This window comes from Homarus americanus, unplaced genomic scaffold, assembly GCF_018991925.1.
Source record: "Homarus americanus isolate GMGI-L3 unplaced genomic scaffold, GMGI_Hamer_2.0 scaffold39155, whole genome shotgun sequence".
In the NCBI taxonomy this organism is placed as follows: domain Eukaryota; kingdom Metazoa; phylum Arthropoda; class Malacostraca; order Decapoda; family Nephropidae; genus Homarus; species Homarus americanus.
The window spans coordinates 16785324-16807915 of NW_024737042.1; the positions used below are offsets into that span (position 1 = coordinate 16785324).

Sequence of the window (22592 nt, forward strand, 5' to 3'; positions counted from 1 at the left end):
GTGTGACCAACGCTTCACCAATAGTGTGAAGAACACTTCGCCACTAGTGTGAGGAATACTTCACCACTAGTGTGACCAACGCTTCACCACTAGTGTGAAGAACACTTCACCAGTAGTGTGACGAACACTTCAACATTAGTGAGAAACATTTCACCACTAGTGTGAGGAACACTTCACCACTAGTGTGAGGAACACTTCACCACTAGTGTGACGAACACTTCACCACAAGTGTGAGGAACACTTTTCCACTAGTGCAAGAAAAACTTCACCACTAGTGCGAAGAACACTTTACCATTACTGAGACGAACACTCTAGCACTAGTGTGAGGAACTTCATCATTAGTGTGGGGAACATTTCACCACTATTGTGAGCAACAATTCACCTCTAGTGTGACGAACACTTCACCATTAGTGCGAAGAACACTTCACCACTAGTGTGACGAACACTTCACCACTAGTGTGACGAAGACTACATCTCTAGTGTGACGAGCACTTCACCACTAGTGTGAGGAACATTTCACCACTATTTTGAGCAACAATTCACCACTAGTGTGACCAACACTTCACCACTAGTGCGAAGAACACTTCACCACTAGTATGACGAACACTTCACCACTAGTGTGACGAAGACTACATCTCTAGTGTGAGGAGCACTTCACCACTAGTGTGAGGAACACTTTACCACTAGTGTGAGGAACACTTCACCACTAGTGTGAGGAACACTTCTCCACTAGTGTGATAAACACTTCACCACAATTGTGACGGTCACTTCACCACTAGTGTGAGGAACACTTCAGCACTAATGTGAGGAACACTTCACCACTAGTGTGAAAAACACTTTAGCACTAGTGTGAGGAAAACCTCACCACTAGTGTGAGGAACACTTCACCACTAGTGTGAGGAACTCTCCACCACTAGTGTGAGAAACATTTCACCACAATTGTGAGCAACAATTCACCACTTGTGTGACGAAAACTTCACCACTAGTGCGACGAACATTCACCATTAGTGTGACGAATACTTCACCACTCGCGTGACGAACACTTCACCACTAGTGTGAAGAACACTTCACCTCTAGTGAGAAAAACACTTCACCATTAGTGCAAAGAACACTTCGCCACTAGTGTGATGAACACTTCACCACTAGTGCGAGGAACACTTCACCACTAGCGCGAGGAACACGTCTCCCGTCAATGTGAGGAACAATTCACCACTAAAGTGAGGAACACCATTTATGCGAGGAATCTTCACCCGCCAGTGTGACGAACACTTCACCATTAATTAGAGGAACACTTTACCACTAGTGTGAGGATCTCTTCACCACTAGTGTGAGGAACACTTCTCCGCCAGCAGTTCATGAATGCAGATGAAAAAGTTGAACGTTTAAATGCGTGTTGTGTGTAAATATAGTATCCCTCTGGTCGTCACTGTCTGCAGCTGTATAATATTTGGTATTTTATCTGAGAGAAATTGTTTAAGCGATCACTTGTATTCTAATTATGCTCAACCTCTCCTTCAGCGTCTGTTAGGATATCTTTTTATTAGTAGATTTTAGTTCCCTTAAAGTCACAACGAGAGAGGAAGAAAGATTGGCAGTGTCGACCTGCCATACGAGTCATCCTCTGTTATAGTTCAGACTCAGGACAATATACTGTACATCTCTGTGTTGCTGATGTTTGTCAGAGGAAGATTGATAAACGTCACAGTCAGTGTATGTGAGATCAATAAGATGTAACAGTGTCTCCTTTCAGTGTTCCAGTCACCTGTTACTCTTTTAATGCTATACTGCAAATTTCAAGTCATCGTATAACTTTAAATTATCCGACAGCTGATCTTGCAGTGGCGTTGGAGGAATTAAGTAATAATTTTGTTATTAATTTGAAGAACTTAGATATGATTATCGTCTCATCGCGTTTGTTGTTACTATATTTTGAAACGAAACACATATACACTAAAAAGATATCCGAAAAGAAAAATACTCAATAAGCGATTCATTACAAAGCATTAACAGTTCCATTACCAGTAGAGAACGCGGGAAGAGATCTATTCACTGAGGCGTCCCTTAGCCAGACTCAGGATATATGAAACACGATAATCTGAATTAATAGGAGATGTGTGATAAAGGGCAAATACTATAGCAGACAGTTCCATACACTCCTAATCCGCTATATAAATGAATTTTGAAATGTATAGGGTACGCAGATTGGGCCTTCCCAGATGCCCTCATAGCCGATGGAAAGCACTAACTATTAAAATATCTAGGAGAGAGAAATGCAACGAAATATTCTTGTGAATGTGCAAGACAGGACATTTTCTGGTACGGCAAGTATAATTTATGTTTTTATATATTTGTTTTTTCTGTACGGAATCGGGGAGGCGAAGTGCCCCAACACCCCACCCGACCCAAAGTGACAGTAATATTCCATCTGCTAGCGCACATGACCTACCTACAGTATATATATGGTTGTCAATATTCATATGTAAGTATGGCAAATTTCAAGGAAGCAGTTTTGGCTCAATTTCTGAAGATGGTTACAGTAAGGCTTGAAGTAAAGGGACTGATTATAATCTTCGTGTTTATTTCAAAATTAAGGTGCTTTTCCAGTTTAGGTCTTTATGCTGACTGCCGTCTGTAAGTGTGGGTGAGAGCAGGACTTCAGCAGGGTAATGGCCGCAGTAACCTTAGTAATGTGGAACATCAGTCACATTGGCAAATTCTACTGTACACTTTTGATGTTGTGTCGGGGTTTTTCTTTATCATTTGCCAACCTTACTGTGATTCTATTTCTATATCTCGCCCTATCATTGAAATAACACTTCTCTTCCCTTTAGACATCTCTGACTCTCATTGTTTCAGGGCTTCCTCCGCGCCTTTCACCTCAACTGGCTCGCGCTCCCCACCATTAAAGGGGAGGAGTCACGCCGCGTTCCGAGCAGCGAGGGCTGTTAATGCGGCTGGCCACATTTCATGACCAACACGCTGCTTGTTTGTCATTTTTCTGTGATACATCCTCATATATATACTATATATATATATATATATATATATATATATATATATATATATATATATATATATATATATATATATATATATATATATATATATATATATATATATATATATATATATATATATATATATTATAATGAAAAAATATATTCTGCATCACATTTCTTTTAAAACAATTAGTTCACTGAGTAACTCACAAAGTTTTTCACTTATGAATTTTTAATAAAGAAACTGGGTGGCGCCACAATGCCTTTGACTCAGCCACGCCACCGCGGTCACCAGTCAGTGTCGCGCCTCGTGACCAGCTCTTGGCACCCTTATAACACATACAGTCATACACTATTCTCTAATTTAGTGTTGCATTAGAGTCTAATGCAACACTAGATTAATTTTAGTTGCACTAATATTTTGTTTGTTTACATATGAGAGAGATAGAGAGCGAAAAGGGAGAGTGTCTCTTGATATCTTTTTTACGTTCTCGTTCAAACATTTGAATTATCAGTGACAATTTTTCTAGTCAGATTCACAGGTGGCATGACTGTGAGAGAGAGGCCACACCTAAGCAAGTTATCTCTGCGAATAATCGACATAGCCATAATAACAGCATGTTCAAGGCTACGAAAGAATAAAATATACAATACATGATAGTCATTCCCTAGGGCACTTTGCTATGGGTATTAAACACTGCGAACAACAACAGGCTTTACCAAGAGGCAGCATCACAATAGCCAGGTCTTCCTTGAACCTGAAACAAAATCAGTTCTTAAGGAATCGTGGAAACGGTGTTATAATAAAGAAAGCACGATAAGCCTTATTACTGAGACAAAATGACCATCAGAGATAAACATGTCACAAACTAGTCCTCTCAGAGACATGCTGAGGTGTATCACTGATCATTGACCTACCATTACTACCTCAAGTCAAGAAGTATTATAATTAAAATAATGGGGAGGCAAGAGAGAGAGAGAGAGAGAGAGAGAGAGAGAGAGAGAGAGAGAGGTCTCGGCAGTAGGTTCCCCGAGGTGCTTTACGCGAGAGCTGAACATTATACCTTGTCAAAATTATACCCACCCGATTAATGACCTCTGTTTTAACGAGTACTCTGGGAATATCATCAGAATCAGAATCATCGCCATAGATGTCCTTCAACTTATAAGATGAATATTGAATTTTTTCCTTATACTTAATTTCCCACTAGTTAATGACTGTCCCGTTAGTGCCATCTTGTACGGAAGGTTTAAAAGACTCGTCAATTTGTTCCACATAGAGACAAAATATTTCTTAACCTGAAATATTAAGAACTTGAACTCATCTCTCTTGAAAAGGTCATCTGTTAGAGAGAGAGAGAGAGAGAGAGAGAGAGAGAGAGAGAGAGAGAGAGAGAGAGAGAGAGAGAGAGATTTCTAAGCGGAAAATTTAAGAGAAGTAAACACGGAACACTGTAGATAACAATTGCTTGTGGAACAGTATTAAATAACTATTCAGTAGCATACATAAGTACACGACGTATAAACTACAGGTATAAACGGCATAGTGAAGTACAGTATAGTGTAGTACAGTACAATGTACAGTAGTATTGTATAGTGAAGTACAGTATAGAACTTCAAATTAACTCCGAACAATGTTCCGATATTAAATTTAACTTCATGTTTTTAATAAATTTCCACTTAACGCTAATTATGTACGCTGCTGTATTTCTATCTCAGTAGGTCTCAATTACTATCACTTTCAGTGGCAAGCAACACCTGCGGTTTACAAGTGTGACTTGCTTATATTAGACAGACTATTAGCACTTTGATTATAGAGGAGGCACAGTACGAGGCGTTTATGAGCTTTGTATAAAAGACTCAGAGGGGCCTTGGGGAAACACTATGCTGTCTCTCGTATTTGATCTGGGCTCTGGTGCTGCATGGAGGTGTCGGTCTTGGCCTGAATGGTTTTCTCCAGGGGTTTATAGATAAAATTTACCCTCAAGGACTTTAAACATTCATGATAAAGGTTGAGCCTCTTGATGGAGCTAGTGTGAGTTTGGTAAGATTGTCAAGTTAATCACTGGCTTGTGAGGATTCCTTTTTCGCCCATCTGCTGGTTTCTTTCTATTGTATTCCCACTTCCAGTTACTCATATAACTCAGAAGCATTATAGCAATTTCTTCTTTACTCATGCTCTCATCTCCAGGATTACATCCACTCACCTCCAGCCAGCACTCACCCACATTTTCCACACTGGCGCCCGTCTCCCCAGCTGTCTACAACACACTCCTCTGACTTTAACTCTTTATAATTCAGCTGAATGTCTAACTCTGGGTCCAGTTACATTAAATACCATGTATGATGTAGTACACCTTGATGTCTTCCAATTTTTTTGTCGTCTCAGCTTTTCTTCGTTACTAACTCTCTTCTAACGCAATCATCACTTCGTCAGTACAATAACACCTCGGCTGACTACCTTGCTCACCTATTTACAGCTGGTGTTTGTCTATAGTGGGGATCACTTACATTTGAGAAATCTAGCGTTTCTGAAATTATGTTTCTCGAGATGAATTTTTAGATAAAGTTTGTGACAGATAGCTACAATTGTTTAACGTTCTGTCATCTTAGGAAGTGACAGATACTCTTTGAGACTTCAAATTAGAAGCCTAAATATCTAAGGCACCACATCACTCACACTCTGAAACACACACGCACATACATATCTAAACACAAGCATAAACACTCACGCCAGAACTCATATATCATGCATCGAAACATATTATTCGATGATATGATTTTCTCGATAGAAGGCTTTGTTGATTACATCGCTACTCAAACAACTGAACCACTCAAATTTCTCCAGTATGTATTACTCGGTGACCAAGGTTCCAGTGCGGCCACCGTATAACACATTTCCCCAGAGATAACTGGTGCGTCGTGTAGGAGGTGCGGCTTTTAGAGAGGCTGCACCAACCATGCCATCTCCCTTACTCAGACCAAGATAATGTTTTTCCACATCTTGTCTCTGTTTTTCCTTAGTCAAGTCGTGACGAACTGTTGGAGCAGCGACCACCTTGTAGAAACTGGTTCCAAGAACTTTTTGTAACTTAAGTTGTTAGTGTTAACTGATCCACGGGGGTTGTGCGTGGCGTTTGCGTCTCTTTATGAAACACTGTTTAGAAATGATATGATACGATTGTCTGAATCCACAAGTACCAAAAAACTGTTCTAGCAGGAACTATAATCAATGTTTCTTAATAAAAATATTCCAAATTAAACGAGTTTATACTTCCTCTGTTTTCCACGTTAACTAAGTAGTTTACAAGCCGTACTGACATTGTTGACTCACTTATCTCCTCGCCATGAGGCCGACATAATCTTCTTCGATTTACTGTGGTGCTGCACCACATCTCCGACTCTCTCAAGCTGGGTTCCTCCCCCTCAGGTGTCTTGCCGCCACATCTATCCATCTTGATCTTGGTCATCCCCGGGGCCTCCTCCCACACACCTCCACACTCAGCCTCTTTCCGGGTCTGGCATTATTAGGTTATTGTAAAACATTAAGATGTCGATCAAAATCAATAACAATACTACGCATAATTAAAAAAAATCTAAGCTCGAAACAATGTCATAAGGCACAAGTTAAGTCTGACTGTAGAAGCGATGTTGTCTTACCCAAGTCCTGACACTGCTATAGATATCTCGCTGTTGCTATAGGTGACGTCACCAGTACCCCGCTTCTCGTTCGCCAAGAAGCGCATTCTAAAATGTCATGCTTTTCAGCTAGATATTAATCCTGTGTAAGGAATTTTATTTTCCATTGTGTTGTCTGTTATGTATCAGTAAAATGGGATTATTTTTAATATATTTCTGACGAATAGTAACATCTATAGTGAACGTCCTGCTCGTGCACAGAGCATTGGTGAGTGGTGGTGGATGCCTGGTATAGTAATTGTCAGTGAGCTAAATATGAAGATCAGAATTTACTTATATATTGTAGTTGTTACCTCTTAAGTGTGAATATACTCATGACATACTTTACTGTAGACTGAACCAGGCTAACGTCTTCAATAAGGAGAGTTACGCAAAATTAGTTCGACTGCGAAGTTCACAGAAAGGCGTTTAGTAACAATAGTCTGAGGAAAACGTAGAGAATCAAACTTACTAAAACATGACGTCATCTGGTTACATGGTGTCGGTAGATTAACATAAGGTGAGCTTGGACAAGCAGCTCCTTCTTTGCACAGGACGATTCACAGATCGAGGTTTACAAGATGGTGATGACTAGCGTAAAGTTGGTGTAACTTTCCCTTCAGAGGGCGCTGACCCGTGCTGGACACCAACACCTATGTTCGTATTTAATAATGCTAAATAAAATTTACTGATATCCTACACTACTGACAGCCAGACATGGGGTGACTACATGAGTAGTGTGACGATTACAATTATTATTGAATATCACATTTATGATCACGATTATGGTTAAAAATGTAATATAATCGATTATAATTACGATTACATGACATACAGGTATAATCTCGAATACACTCGTTATTACTTTTAAGAAAACGTTCATGGTGCTTACATACAAATGCTACTCCAACACTCACATGGTACTCCAACAACATGGTACTCCAACACACACGGTAATCCAACGAGATGGTACTCCAACACACGGTACTCCAACACACATGATACTCCAACAATATGGTACTCCAACACACACGGAACTCCAACAAGATGGTACTCCAACACACGGTACTCCAACACACATGGTACTCCAACAATATGGTACTCCAACACACATGATACTCCAACATACGATATTCCAACACACGGTACTCCAACACATGTTACTCCAACACACACGATACTCCAAAATTTGCACGGTACTCCAACAATATGGTACTCCAAACACATGCTCAACACACATGGTCAAACACACACAACTCCAACAATATGGTACTCCAACACACACGGTACTCCAACAACATGGCCTAACAATACGGTACTCCAACACACAATGGCACGGTGTCAAACACACACAGTACTCAACACACACGGTACTCCAACGAGATGGTACCCCAACACACGGTACTCCAGCACATGTTATCCAACACACACGATACTCCAAAACATGCACGGTACTCCAACACACACGGTACTCCAAAACACACACGGTATTACAAAACACACACGGTACTCCAACAATACGTTACTCCAACAATACGGTACTCCACCACACACGGTACTCCAACAAACACGGTACTCCGAAACACACACAGTACTCCCAACACACACACGGTACTCCAACAATACGGTACTCCAACACACGGTACTCCAGCACATGCTACTCCAACACACACGGTAATCTAAGACACTATTTCTCCAACACAAATGCCACTCCAACACTTTTGAGTTCATCTTTATAAGTACGAGTATATCCTGCTTTTCGCTGTAGCTTTGTGCATGATGTTCATATTCAGGAAGACCCAAAAAAATCAACCGATATATATATATATATATATATATATATATATATATATATATATATATATATATATATATATATATATATATATATATATATATATATAATGTAATACTTTTTATCTTATCAATGTATTCTTAAAAACCCAGTTTTTCTAGATTGAATATAAAAAATATAGTGGTATTTACACCTTAACCTAGATCAATTGTTTGTTAATGGAGCTCAGAAATATAGTTTGTTCCTTACGTCATCACATATTGTTACAAGTGTGCAAATAAACTGAACAACTATACTACCTTGTCTATTTAAACAACTGAAAGTCGCCCACGACCTCAGCTATTTTTGAATTTTGAGTTTTGCCGCTTATAGCAGCTAGTTTATTGTGCACCCCATATTCATCCTGTGAGCGGTAGCGCGAAAGGATTACAGAGTTGGGTTTACAAAGGATCAGAATAATTAACCCCCGTGGTCAGGATATTATGACATTGAATGTTACACACTATTTCAAATATATTCTTTGTTTAGTTCTAAACATAAGGGTAACTTATTCGCAACTGCGTGAGTACAGCAGAGGCAATATATCTGGCCGCACAATTTGTTATTCACATTTGCGTGAGAGGTATTCAACCACATGGTGCTTTTGGTTATATACAAGGGAACTGATATTGCTACTAAGTGCAAAAAAGTGGATACAATCTTGTTATGTCGGCTATCTTGCCATTAGAGATGAAGTGTTGTGCCATTTCACACACAGTGTGCTTGGACCTGTCCCTAAAAGGTTCTATCTTCACACAGTCGAGGACGTAGTGTTCAAGTGTGTGGCCATATGTATGGCCACACACTTTACATGTAGTCTTGTTCACATCTGCTTGAGGAACATACTGCCAAAGGTACTTATATCCTAACCTTAGTCTAGCAGTTACAACATCTTGTAATCTAGTGATCTTGTAATTTGCTCCATATACATGTTACATTTGATACATCTCATCTCGGTAAACTATGGATCGACGAGTGCCTGTTTGCATTTGTCTGCTTGCGTCAAATTCATCAATAATTTCCTTTCTAATTACAATTTTAAGGGTTCTTTTTGACAGACCCAGATTGTATTCAACAGTGCCTTTGTTAGACGCGAGTTTGGCGAGGGCATCAACTCTGTCATGTTTTATGAGGCCTATGTGAGAGGGAATCCACAACAGTTTGATCTTGACACCCCGGTCAACAAGGTACGCATATTTGTGTCTGGCTTCAGGGACAAGTGCGTGACAACTTAAGTTGAGGGTGTCAAGTGCCAGTAGTGAGGATAGAGAGTCAGTTATGATGAGACTGTCAGTGACAGTGGTTTCAACGAATTTGATAGCTATGAGTATGGAACTAATTAAGTTTGTAGAGTGGATGCCCAGTTGTTGATTCTAACTCCCTTTTCAATTGTAGTACCGTTAGGTTGAGTCACAACAATAGCACTTCCAGCCCTCCCACAGGCGGTATTAAGAGATCCATCAGTGTAGATGGTCTGTGTGATATTATCATCAGACTGCAGGGCGTGTATGTGTTCAAGAGCTCTCACTTTGGCAGTGTGTTGGAGATAAATACTCTGTAAAATTATTTTTTTGGTGGTTTATATGTTGGTATTGTGATATCGAAGTGAACTGTCCGCCAGGGTGGAAGGAAGTGCTGTTGTGTTTCAACTTTGTATAGATGGTCTAGTCCAAACATCTTCACATGTGTAGCTGTAGTTTGAAGCTACATGGAGTTATTTTTGTTTTGTATTTGTTTATCTACTGTGTGTTGGAGAATGTGGTGCTTTTCAACTCTGGGATTTAAGTTCAATTTTATCAAGTATCATTGACTTCTTAATTACGCAAAGCATAACACAATAAAGTAATCATCTGGTACAGTTGCGGGAATATGTTCCTTACCCTCTGTGGTAACCTGTGTCTCCAAATGGCCAACCTATATGACCTGGAGCAAACCTATCCACCAATCACGTCCTTCATTACATGACCAATACCCATTCATTCATAATAGTGATACAACTTCTGTTACGTTGCCGTTTGGAGATACGGGTTACCACATGGGGTAAAGAACATATTTCCGCAACTGTACCTCAAGTGTTATAATAACGTCACTTTGAACGCTTTTTATGAACTAATATGACTTGAATTAATCTATGAAGACCTTAGACACAAACCTGAACAGATAAGCGCTATAAGCCATACAGGCAGTTCTATCTTCCCTTCATCTTCTTCCCAACATACTCAAGTGGATTACAGGGCGCGCGTGATTAAACCAAAGTAAGGAAACTGAATATCTAGATAATATTACTTTTATAAACTTAACTGAATTCACAACATTGATTCTCTTAATTATTCTGTGTTATGATCTACCACTGTAGCTTAGATCTTGTAGTAATCGCGTTCTCTCATTAAACTATGACACCGTGACATAAACGGTGACGTTGCCAACTTATGGAACTAGTATCAATTATTGCAGAGGTGGAGGAGCATAACGCGAAAAAAAGCTAGCTTCAAATCGAGTTTCAACATCTGAAGTAAAAAAAAATACCAGTAAAGCATCAAATAGTAACCCTTGAGAATCAGATTTTGTTTGGCAATGAACCGCTTGTGGATATTAATAACTGTGTATAAAGTTAATTAAGATCCAATTGGGAAGGGAAAAGACTACATGGTGAGACTATATACAGGCTTAACCCCATTGTGTACGGGTTCCCCTCTGTGCTGAATAAAATCGTCTGGCGTTATCCAAATAAAATATTAAAAGTGGCGTCCCCGCAGTGAAAGGGGTTAAGCGCGAGTTGAAATTGAAGAGGAAGGATTAAGTTTAAAGTTTTATTCCAAATTAAAGCAGTGGGAGTTGAGACCTAGAGCGCTTGTGTTGGGTTTATATTTAGCAAAAAACTCTGGCCTGGTTTCTAGTTTTAATGGACTCGGAGAATTGAAGAATATATGAGAACGTTGTCACAAGTCTACCATAACACAGGTGGTTTTGAATTATGTATAGAATAGGTCAAGCAGTTTTCGCCAATGTTATTATAAAGTGTATTTACTGAGGAAGAAAGAGTCGTGTTCTCCTAAGGTTTTGTCTGTAGAACACAGTGGGAATTACAATACTATCAAGAACATAATTCTTTAATCAAATGAGGTTTAAGGATACAAATTCCAATATTAAATAAACTTACCGAAGACATGAATGGCTTATGCTCAGAAATGTTGGTAATTAAAAAAAGAGAAAGTAATTTAAATAATGAATAAGAGGAATATCTCAGGAGAATTTAATAGTTCACTAAGATGACTTTAATACCGAATAAGTTTAAACCATAAGCTCAATTCTGACGAGCAAATATGAAGAAAAAGTAGAAAGAAATTTGATAAAGTTGATCCCCAAATGACTTGAAAATACCTAGAATGAGACCGTTTAGAAAAATAAAAATACTCTAGCCTAACCTAACCTACCCTAACCTAACCTAACCTAACCTAACATAACGTAACCAACTTAACGTAACGTAACGTAAGCCTAACCTAACCTAATTTAGATGGAGGCAGCTCAGATATATTCTCTCAAGGAACAAACATTTTAATCCCAGGATGAGTAAATTACCGGGAGTACCACGGGTGAATGTTACTGGGAGGGCCACGGGTGAATGTTACTGGGAGGGCCACGGGTGAATGTTACTGGGAGTGCCACGGGTGAATGTTACTGGGAGTGCCGCGGGTGAAGGTTATTGGGAGTACCACGGGTGAAGGTTACCGGGAGTACCACGGATGAATGTTACTGGGAGTGCCACGGGTGAATGTTACTGGGAGTACCACGGGTGAAGGTTACTGGGAGTGCCACGGGTGAATGTTACTGGGAGTGTCACGGTGAATGCTACTGGGTACCACGGTGAAGGTTACTGGAAGTACCACGGGTGAATGTTACTGGGAGTGCCACGGTTGAAGGTTACTAGGAGTACCACGGGTGGATGTTACTGGGAGTGCCACGGGTGAATGTTACTGGGAGTGCCACGGGTGAGGTTACTGGAGTACCACGGGTGGATGTTACTGGGAGTGCCACGGTGAATGTTACTGAGAGTGCCACGGTTGAATGCTACTGGGAGTTCGCGGGTGAAGGTTACTGGAGGTACCACGGGTGAATGTTACTGGGAGTGCCACGGGTGAAGGTTACTGGGAGTGCCACGGGTGAAGGTTACTGGGAGTGCCGCGGGTGAAGGTTACTGGGAGTGCCACGGGTGAATGTTACTGGGAGTGCCACGGTGAATGTTACTGGTACGGTGAATGATACTGGGAGTGCCACGGTGAATGTATCTGGGAGTGCTGGTGAATGTTACTGGGAGACACGGTGAATGTTACTGGAGTGCCACAGGTGAAGGTTATTGGGAATACCACGGTGAAGGTTACTGGGAGTGCACGGGTGAATGTTACTGAGAGTGCACGGGTGAATGATACTGGGAGTGCCACGGTGAATGTATCTGGGAGTGCCACGGGTGAATGTTACTGGGTACCACTGGTGAATGTTACTGAGAGTGCCACGGGTGAAGGTTACTGGGAGTACCACGGTGAATGTTACTGGGAGTGTTACGGGTGAAGGTTACTGGGAGTGCTACGGGTGAAGGTTACTGGGAGTGCCACGGGTGAATGTTACTGGGAGTGCCACGGGTGAAGGTTACTGGGAGTGCCACGGGTGAAGGTTGCTGGGAGTACCATGGGTGAATGTTACTGGGAGTGTTACGGGTGAAGGTTACTGGGAGTGCCACGGGTGAATGCTACTGGAGTGCCACAGGTGAAGAGTTACTGGGGTGCAGGTGAATGTTACTGGGAGTATCACGGGGAAGGTTACTGGGAGTGCTACGGGTGAATGTTACTGGGAGTACCACGGTGAAGGTTACTGGGAGTGCACGGGTGGATGTTACTGGGAGTGCCACGGGTGGATGTTACTGGGAGTGCACAGGTGGATGTTGCTGGAGTGCCACGGGTGAATGTTACTGGGAGTGCCACGGGTGAATGTTCTGGGAGTGCCACGGGTGAAGGTTACTGGGAGTGCCGCTGGTGAAGGTTACTGGGAGTGCTACGGGTGAATGTACTGGGAGTGCCACGGTGGATGTTACTGGGAGTGCCACGTTTGAATGTTACTGGAAGTACGAGTGAATGTTACTGGGAGTGCCACGGGTGAATGTTACTGGGAGTACCACGGGTGAAGGTTACTGGGAGTACCACGGGTGAAGGTTACTGGGGTGCCACGGGGGAATGTTACTGGGGTACCACGGGTGAAGGTTACTGGGAGTGCCACGGGTGAATGTTACTGGGAGTACCACGGTGAATGTTACTGAGTGCCACGGTGAATGTTACTGGGAGTGCAGGGGTGAATGTTACGGGAGTGCTACGGTGAATGTTACTGGGAGTGCCACGGTGAATGTTACTGAGTACAAGGGTGAAGGTTACTGGGAGTACCACGGGTGAAGGTTACTGGGAGTGCCACGGGCAATGTTACTGGGAGTACCACGCATGAAGGTTGCTGGAGTACCGGGTAAAGGTTACTGGAGTGCCACGGGTGAATGTTACTGGGAGTGCCACCGGTGAAGGTTACGGAGCACGGGTGAAGGTTACTGGGAGTACGGTGAATGCTACTGGGAGTACCACGGTGAAGTTACTGGGAGTCCCACGGGTGAATGTTACTGGAGTACCACGGTGAAGGTTACTGGTGCCACTGAATGTTACTGGAGTGTCACGGGTGAATGCTACTGGGAGTACCACGGGTGAAGGTTACTGGAGTACCACGGGTGAAGGTTACTGGAGTACCACGGGCGAAGGTTACTGGGAGTGCCACGGGTGAATGTTACTGGGAGTGCCACGGGTGAATGTTACTGGGAGTACCACGGGTGAAGGTTACTGGGAGTGCCACGGGTGAATGTTACTGGGAGTACCATGGGTGAATGTTACTGGGAGTGCCACGGGTGAATGTTACTGGGAGTACCATGGGTGAAGGTTACTGGGAGTGCCATGGGTGAAGGTTACTGGGAGTTTATAAAAGAATGGATAAGTGTTTCAAAAGAGTAGGTAAGTGTTTCATAAGGATTAATAAAGATTATAAAAAGTTTGAATACGCTTTACATTAGAATGGGTAAGGGAGAAAGAAGGATGGGGCAAAGGTTATTTATAGGCGAGATACCTGGTGAGTCTGTACTGTCTGATAAGAGCCTAGCCGAGCTGTGTGTTAGGCGTTATTTTTAATTTTACGGGGACTAGCCAAGGCCACTTAGAAGAGAAGGTCTCGGTCTCCAGCGCAAATCTGATGATGACGTCACTACTGAAGGCCGACAGCGCCAGTCGCTTAAACATGTTGTGAGAGAGTGGAGGAATTTATCGGTCTGCTTTTATTCTCATTTCTCTTTTTCTGGACTGGATTTCATCAAAGGTAAGACTTAGACATGTTAACCTTCTTGTGTAGTAAGGATAGAGGTGATCATTGATCTGATTTCATTAGTTTAGAGTCGTTAAATGATGAATATAATTCAGCATATGTTTTTCGTTGTTATGCCACTCTTAGCTTTCGGTAGCTCACAAACAGTGATGTATCAGATAGATTTGTATATAATATATCAAATTCCAAACGTATATAAATGGTTTCAAAGATATTACACGGGTTTGAGTAAGTACTAGAATTTGTTTTCATTGAGTATGAACACGTGTAGTTTATACCATATATGCACCACACATGAGGTTGATTATGATTATTAATCAAATGATGGTAATGATTATGTAATCATAATCAAATCATAATATTTTTTCAGAAAATTATATTATCAAAAATCTAATAAAAATAAGATTATAGTAATAATCATAATCAAACATTTAAAGAGTAATAATCAATTATTAAAATATGATTATTGTATCCTAATTGAAACTTGTATACTACATTCACAGATGAAAATCATTATGTTATGTTGTGTTCAGAAATGGAGTAGTAGTATTTTAATTTAGTACCCTGGAGTAGTCTATGTCCATTTTAATGTTTCCCCATTGGTACTGAAGTAAATACAAATTCTACTTAATATAAGTTGCTGCAGTATATGTACTATAATCACCCTTAAAAAGGCTTCCATTAAATTGATAACTGATTTAACAAATTTAAATAAAATGTTAGTAGCAATGTATTAATAGTACTGTATATTACTTATTCTGTGTAATGAACATGTTGTCACATCATTTTCCCTAAAGCTTATGTAGGTCGGTATGTACAGTCAGGAAAGATGTTGCCCTTACATGCAGTCTATTTGATTATGTAAACGAGACCAGAGGTTGATCTATGTATTTGATTTGCATTGCCTCAATTGCAAATCAAATTATGAAAACAATGTTATAAACAATACATTACTAAATAAATTTACACATATGAAAATGATTCGATGTAGCAGAATAACTTGATTGACTGTACTAGGCATTAACAGTTTTGGTAATTATACTGTAATGGTAATAAGGTGAATATGAATTATTTATAGAATACATTGATGTTTTCTTTATAGCTAATTCAGTGTTGATTGCATGTATAATTATGAATCAGAAAGTAGACTACTGTGCTATATTTAGTCCAAATAATTCCTTCATCAATATATAAAGAATGTTACAGCCATAAACCATAGTTTATATAAATATGACTCAGAGAGAAAGAGCGAGCGAGCGAGGTCGCCGCCATTCCCAAGTGACGTCATCAAACTCACACCCAGGCCTTCTTTTCTAGGTGGCCTTGGAATAGCCCACCCGGTCACAGGTCATCGACCCACAACGGGGCTGGGGGGCGAAAAATAAGAGTAAAAATAAAAAAAAATAAAAGGGAAATATACCAAATTAATCTACACCACGAAAATGCCGGAAAACCAGCTTTTTGGTGTGAGACAAATCCATCGAACATTGCCCGTTAAAGTACCTGTAAAAGAGAGAGAGTGAAGCAATATTACGGCGAAGAGAAGGGGAAGAGTGATTATCAACTAAAGGAGGAGAGTTAATAAGACGAAATGCCTTTGATTCCACCCTATCTAAGAGTCAGACAGAAGAAGAGCCACCCCAGATATGAGAGCAGTACTCCAAGTTAGGACGAATGAATCCCTTATAAACTTGAAGCAACTGCTCATGAGTGAGGTAGCTACTGCATCAGTAAATCATTCCCAGCTTTTGGGGGACAGTTTTAGCAATGTTGTGGATGTGTGGCTTCCATGACATATTAGAGGAAATGGTGAATCCTAGCATATCTTATTTAGAATTAGGCAGAATGATTGTGTCCTGTTATGTGATTGGTGGGGATCTTCTATTTTGGAAAGTGTAATTGATAAATACTGTGTTTTATTACTATTGAACTTAACCAAGTTTCTACCCCCCCCATTCGGAGATGCTGCACAGATCCGCATTGATAGATGAAACGATATCAGCTCTAGAAACAGATCTAGTTTGCGAATTAGGGGGGAGGGACAAATGTGAAGAAGAGTGAAGAGTAGAATCATCAGCGTAAGAATGGATAGAATTTGTCGTAGTGTGAAGTAAATCATTGATAAAAAGAAGGAAGAGAGTAGGTGAAAGAACACTTGGAAGTACAGAAGAAACTCTCCTTTATCTCCTTCAGACAATTTTGAAGAGGAGTTCACATTACGACGCGTTGTAGTTTTTATCTCTTCAGAAAGAGGAAGAATACCAAGTTGCTTTTAATGGGATAGATAGAATTTCCAAGTTCCCGGCGTTACATCTTAGCCATTATATAACTGCCAATAACTCTCAGCCTTTTACTGAGCTTTTTAAATGCTGTTTTACTGAGCTTCTTAAATGCTGTTTACTGAGCTTCTTAAGCGGTTTCTACTGAACTTCTGAAGTCCTGCCACCAGACTGTCCTCTCAGACCCCCATCAGCCATAACTGTCACAAGAAAGGTTGTAAGATCTGACACTTCCCTGTTGATATGTTCTCACGGGTGACTTTTACTGTCTTAGCTTGTGTGCTTCTAATTTGGGCAAGTTTTTAGCTTTAAATTTCCTGCTTTAGTTCCTTCCTACACCTCGCTCTGACTCTTTCTCTACCTCTGTCTCTTTGCCTGCCCGTTTATCCGTACCTCCCAACTTCCTGTATTGATTAGTCTTGTTTACAAGCGACGTTAACGCCCACGGGAATCGAGGCACTTTCAGCTGACAACACAATGCAAAGGAAACATCTTTGTTTAATTGAAGTAAATTACCAAAAGTTGAACAAAAAAGGTGTTGAGGAGAAAATGGTGTGATTCACTGTATAAGACTTAAATAAATGAATATAGCCAGGAGACACCAAGGAGAAACTGAGGTGTGGTTCTGCACTGAGTCTGGGTCTATTATATGTTCACCTCTGAAAGTTATAATGAGAACAGAGGAAGTTGACAGGTTGAAGCTTCTTGTTAAGTAAATGGGTGTAACACGGTGGTGCATCATGGGTTCTAAGATTTGGTCGCTTCAGACACCAGTGTTAAGTAGGATAACACAACAGGAGCTTCAGTAAAACGAAACGACTAGAGGTAGCAGCAGTCACAGCTAAGTAACAAACCTACAGGCAGTAAAACAACCTACACAGCAGTAAGGAATCCCAGCAAAGCAGACGCAGTGGAGAGAGATTCTCGTTTTCTCCTTTAGGCAGATGCATAAAAAGCTGTCTCAGCGATAGACTCTCTGAAGCTATCGCGAAGTGAGGATCAGATTTCTCCATTATAAAAATTCAGCGATTGTAGATTAACACCATTACATTTCTGGCCGAGAAAACTTTCACAGAAGAGTGTCTCATATTTTCTTGGCCCATCTCACACATCCGACAGTCACGGTGACAGTGTGGTGTAGCTTCATAGGCCAACACCTGACACATACCACGTTGGTAATTCTTGAGGAGTTAATTGGATATATTCAGTATATCCAGGATGCAGGTGAAGGAGCTTCGAGGTCTTCACATAATTATATAGAACGAGAGGCAATAAAAACGGAGACTATGATAAGTTTTCTGTGAACATTAGTGGAGTTCTTAAACACAGAAAGAAATTACGCTATTAATCCTTGGAAAGGGTTTCGTGTTATGGAGGTGGTGTGGCGGGGATACTGACCTTGTTTTCTTTAGATTTTGCTGCTGGCAGCAGCTACTTCACTGTGCATCCCATATTCACCCGGTGAGCCGTAGGCATAGAGGAGTTAAAGAGCATAGGTCTAAGGATTTTAATCAGGTCCCGGTGGTCGAGTCTACCTTACCATATTTACCTACTGGACACCCAAACTAGAAGTGGCCCTGCTGAGGGAAGGATGCCAGTGTAGTATCTCTCCATATTGTAGCACTCGATGGTACAAATATACTTAATATATAAATATTACACCCGATAGATCGATTTGCGCGATCGATTAATCGCGCTATCCAACCAATGGATACTTAGTCTGCGCAACGATAGGTGACATTTATTGGTGCAATCTATCGATTGCGCTGTGTAACCATACTAACCAATGGATCTGTAGAAAATAATTGTATGTAGTTTAAATCCTTCTCAGTTTTGGACTACATGACACTTTAGTGATTCCAAACAGCGGAAAAAAAAAGACTGGCGGTGATTCTACTCTGACGTGTCGTTCATGCTGGCTGGTTGTACACTGTACTGAATTTAAACACAAGGGATATAAACAAAATACTTCAGTTCTTGCAACGCAATTATTTTGGAGTAACGAGAGAATATGTGCAAGAACTTTGCAAAAGATGCTCTGTATGCTAGCTCAGCCAACCCACCGTCAACCGCCACCACTACGATCTATTGTGCAGAATGATTTTTTGGATCGTGTCCAACTTGACCTTATTGACATGCAACATTGTGCTGATGGTGAATTCAGTTACTTAGGACATTTTATGGATCAGTTTCCAAGCTCCACATTTGGTTCTCACTGGCACAGAAAAATGCACACAAACTTTGTCTGAGATAGTGGAAGAAACAGTTCCTGCCTGCTTTGAACAGCCCCAAAATTTTTCACTCGAACATAAGTAGAATTTGTAAATTAATTTATTTGTGCCATGCTCAAGAGGCGGAGTAATGATGTAACTGAAGTCAACGGTATACAGTATAATGTTAAAGTCGTTGAAGAGTGATTGTCATACCTACTTGGTACAAAATGTGGATACAGTGTCAAGATCTCAGCTATCTTGCTATCAACAGTAAGGTTCAGTGCCATTAAAGTACATGCAGTGTGTGTTTGGACACCTACCATCTGACAATCTATAATACCGTGTTCTAGTGTGTGGCCACATACAGGTATCTGTCCACACCACATTTTATTTCATTCTTGGCTACATGAGGGTCATACTGCCAGAGTTACTTATATCCTAGCCATAATTTTGCAGTGACAACATCTTGTGGTCTGCTGATCTTGTTTTTACTTCATAAACGTCTTTGATTTGATACATTTCATCATAGTGGACAGTAACTTAACTAGTGCTCGTTTGAACTTGTCTGCTTGCATTGAATTCATACGTTAGTTCTATTAGAGTTAGACACTCCGAGATCTTATTCAGCAGATCATTTCTTAGAATCAAGTTTAATTAGGGCATCCACTCCTGTCAGGTTCTCGAAGACCGTCATGAGAAAGGCGCACATGTCTGTGTCTGTCTACTGTACGTGGCACCCTGAGTTAGGAGCAAGTAATGAGGGCAGGGGATCCCTGATTATGAGACAGACTGTGGTAGTGACCTCGGTAAGCTCGAAAGCAGAGACTGTGGCATATAGTTCAGTTTATTGGGTAGACGTACAGGTGTTGATTCTGACTCCCTGCTTTAGTTTGTTGCCATCAGGCTGAGTCATAATAATTGCACTTCTAGCCCTCCCAGAGGCAGCGTTGTGAGACTCTTCGTTAGATATAACCTGTTTGATGATTTTTTTTTTCAGTCTGGAACTTATGCATGTCTTCAAGAGCTCTTATATAGAAAGTAAAGACTATGCATAGTTCATCGTTTAGGCGGGTAGGTGGGTGTAAGAATTTCAATGAGAACAGTGCGTTAGGGCGGCTGGAAGTGTTGTTGTTTCTCAGTTTTGCACAGGTGGTACGATCCAAACATCTTCATATGTGGCCTGGGGTTGTTGATAGTGCCGTGCTTAAGCCCAGCAGTCTCTCTCACATCCCCGGTAATACAGTAGTTAAAGGGGATATGGAGAAGACGAGGGGCCAGGCGCAAGGGGCGGCATTCCTGAGACTTAACATGGATCAAGTATTAAACTACTATAATTGAGCTAAGGTGTTGTAAATGCTATGGAGGGAGATGAGTTATAATGTGTGTCCATGTTGCTCCCCCCTACTGTATTTCTTAGCCATCGAGGTGCCCATCTTCCCCAAGGTCCGTCCTCACTGTCACCCATCCACGTGTCATCGGGCAAGTGATAAATATTTTCTTTAGAACGATGAACAATCATCCAACTGCTCTTACATCTGTTTGATGCTGTTGTGAGGCAGCGGTGAAACTCACTACACAATAGCGTTGCTTACAGGATGAAGCTATAGTTGCCATCATCTGCTTAACTTTTTTCTCCCAACTTTACCACTGCTTTTTCCGACCCTTCGTGACGAGAAGTGGCAACAAATTATCAGAAAGTTAGGGCTTACTAAATAAGGCTGTAGATAAGAGCGCCCCCTTAATAGAGATGTCACCCTTCATAGACACACAGGGGTGCTGGGTAGTGTAGGCTCCCTGGCAAAAGTTAAAGCAACTATCTCCAAGGCTCTACTATACATCCTGTAAGTATGTAGGCCGGATTAACTTTGCTCCTCAAAATATCATCATGGCTTAGTACAATTTATCACTAATTTTCAACTTCTTTCTCACTGTGCCACTGAGCCAGTATTGGGATGGGAGAGTTTCTTGCTTCGTCTGTTATCAGAATTGCCAACTCGTTTTCTATTGTCAACAATGTTTATCAGGTTCCTCCTTCAACCAACAACTCACGTCGGGGAAGAACAAGCAGTTTCTCCCAGAAAACATAAAAGTCAGGATACGACTCGGTAAAAAGACTGAAGTAGGAAACTAGATTGGAACAATTTGCATAATTACCAATGATGAAGATTTATCCTAAGGACGATACAGTTTTCGTCCTCTCAGAGAAATATTTGCGCAGTTCTAGAGCAACCAGTAAAAGTGTTCACCCCGTGAACATCCTGAACATTGAATTTTGAAATATTCAAGAGTCTGAGGAGTAAAGAGTTATTGGATTGTAACCCATCAGGCTCAACAGAGGATCACACTGGTTTAAAAGGCTAGAATCAGAGATATCGTAGATGGTTAACCTAGTCCGAGACCACATGGTGTGTCAACAGTTTCTTTGCCCGTCCACCTGTAAAAAAAAATAAAATAAAAACAAATCCTGGAATCACATCCGTTGCTGTCAGAGTTGGTAGCACCCTACATCACATCGGCGCCAGAGTAACCATTGAAACTGTCTACCTGAAGTAGTCTCACACACGACACCAAGTCAAACTGGTTTCAGAATTCCTCACGTATGCGAGACATCAGTCCACATTGACTAGTCTACGTAGATGTTTCCACTGAAGTAAGAGTGTTAGTCAATATGCGGCCTTAGCTCCTTTCCCTCTCCATTGTTTTAGTGCAATATCGCCTTATATTCCCGAAGGTGTAGATGGAAAATTAGTACTACTCACAATCCAACTGGAAGCTGCATCTTAGGGTAATAACGGTGCTTCTCCACAAAACCCTAACCCCCCCCCCCCCTAACACCACACTGAACCACTTATGTATTACTTACATTCCCTTTGTACATCCACAAATTCAACAAACTGTATCAGAAATTACAAGTACTGACATAGAGATAACTGAACCCTACTTGGCATTATACGAAAAGTTGGTATACGCTTTAAAATATGTCCCGACTTTTTCATGATGGCGAGTGCTTTGTGACTTTTATTAACACAACACAATTCCTGTTTCTACTCTGTCCACGTCATACTGCTCCGTCCCTCATTTCACCCAACACAGTCACTAACACCAACACTTCTATCAACCATCACCCTTATTCTCACCATTCCTTTCTTCCTCCCTATCAACCATCGCTCTGACTCCCACTACACCACTC

The 22592-nt window shown here is 41.0% G+C and overlaps 1 protein-coding gene across 1 annotated transcript in view; it reads left to right on the plus strand.

Annotated features, from left to right (window-relative positions):
- LOC121872754 (major facilitator superfamily domain-containing protein 4A-like) overlaps positions 1–22592 on the plus strand; it is a 173721-nt gene that overhangs the window by 90367 nt on the left and 60762 nt on the right. The window lies entirely within an intron of this gene.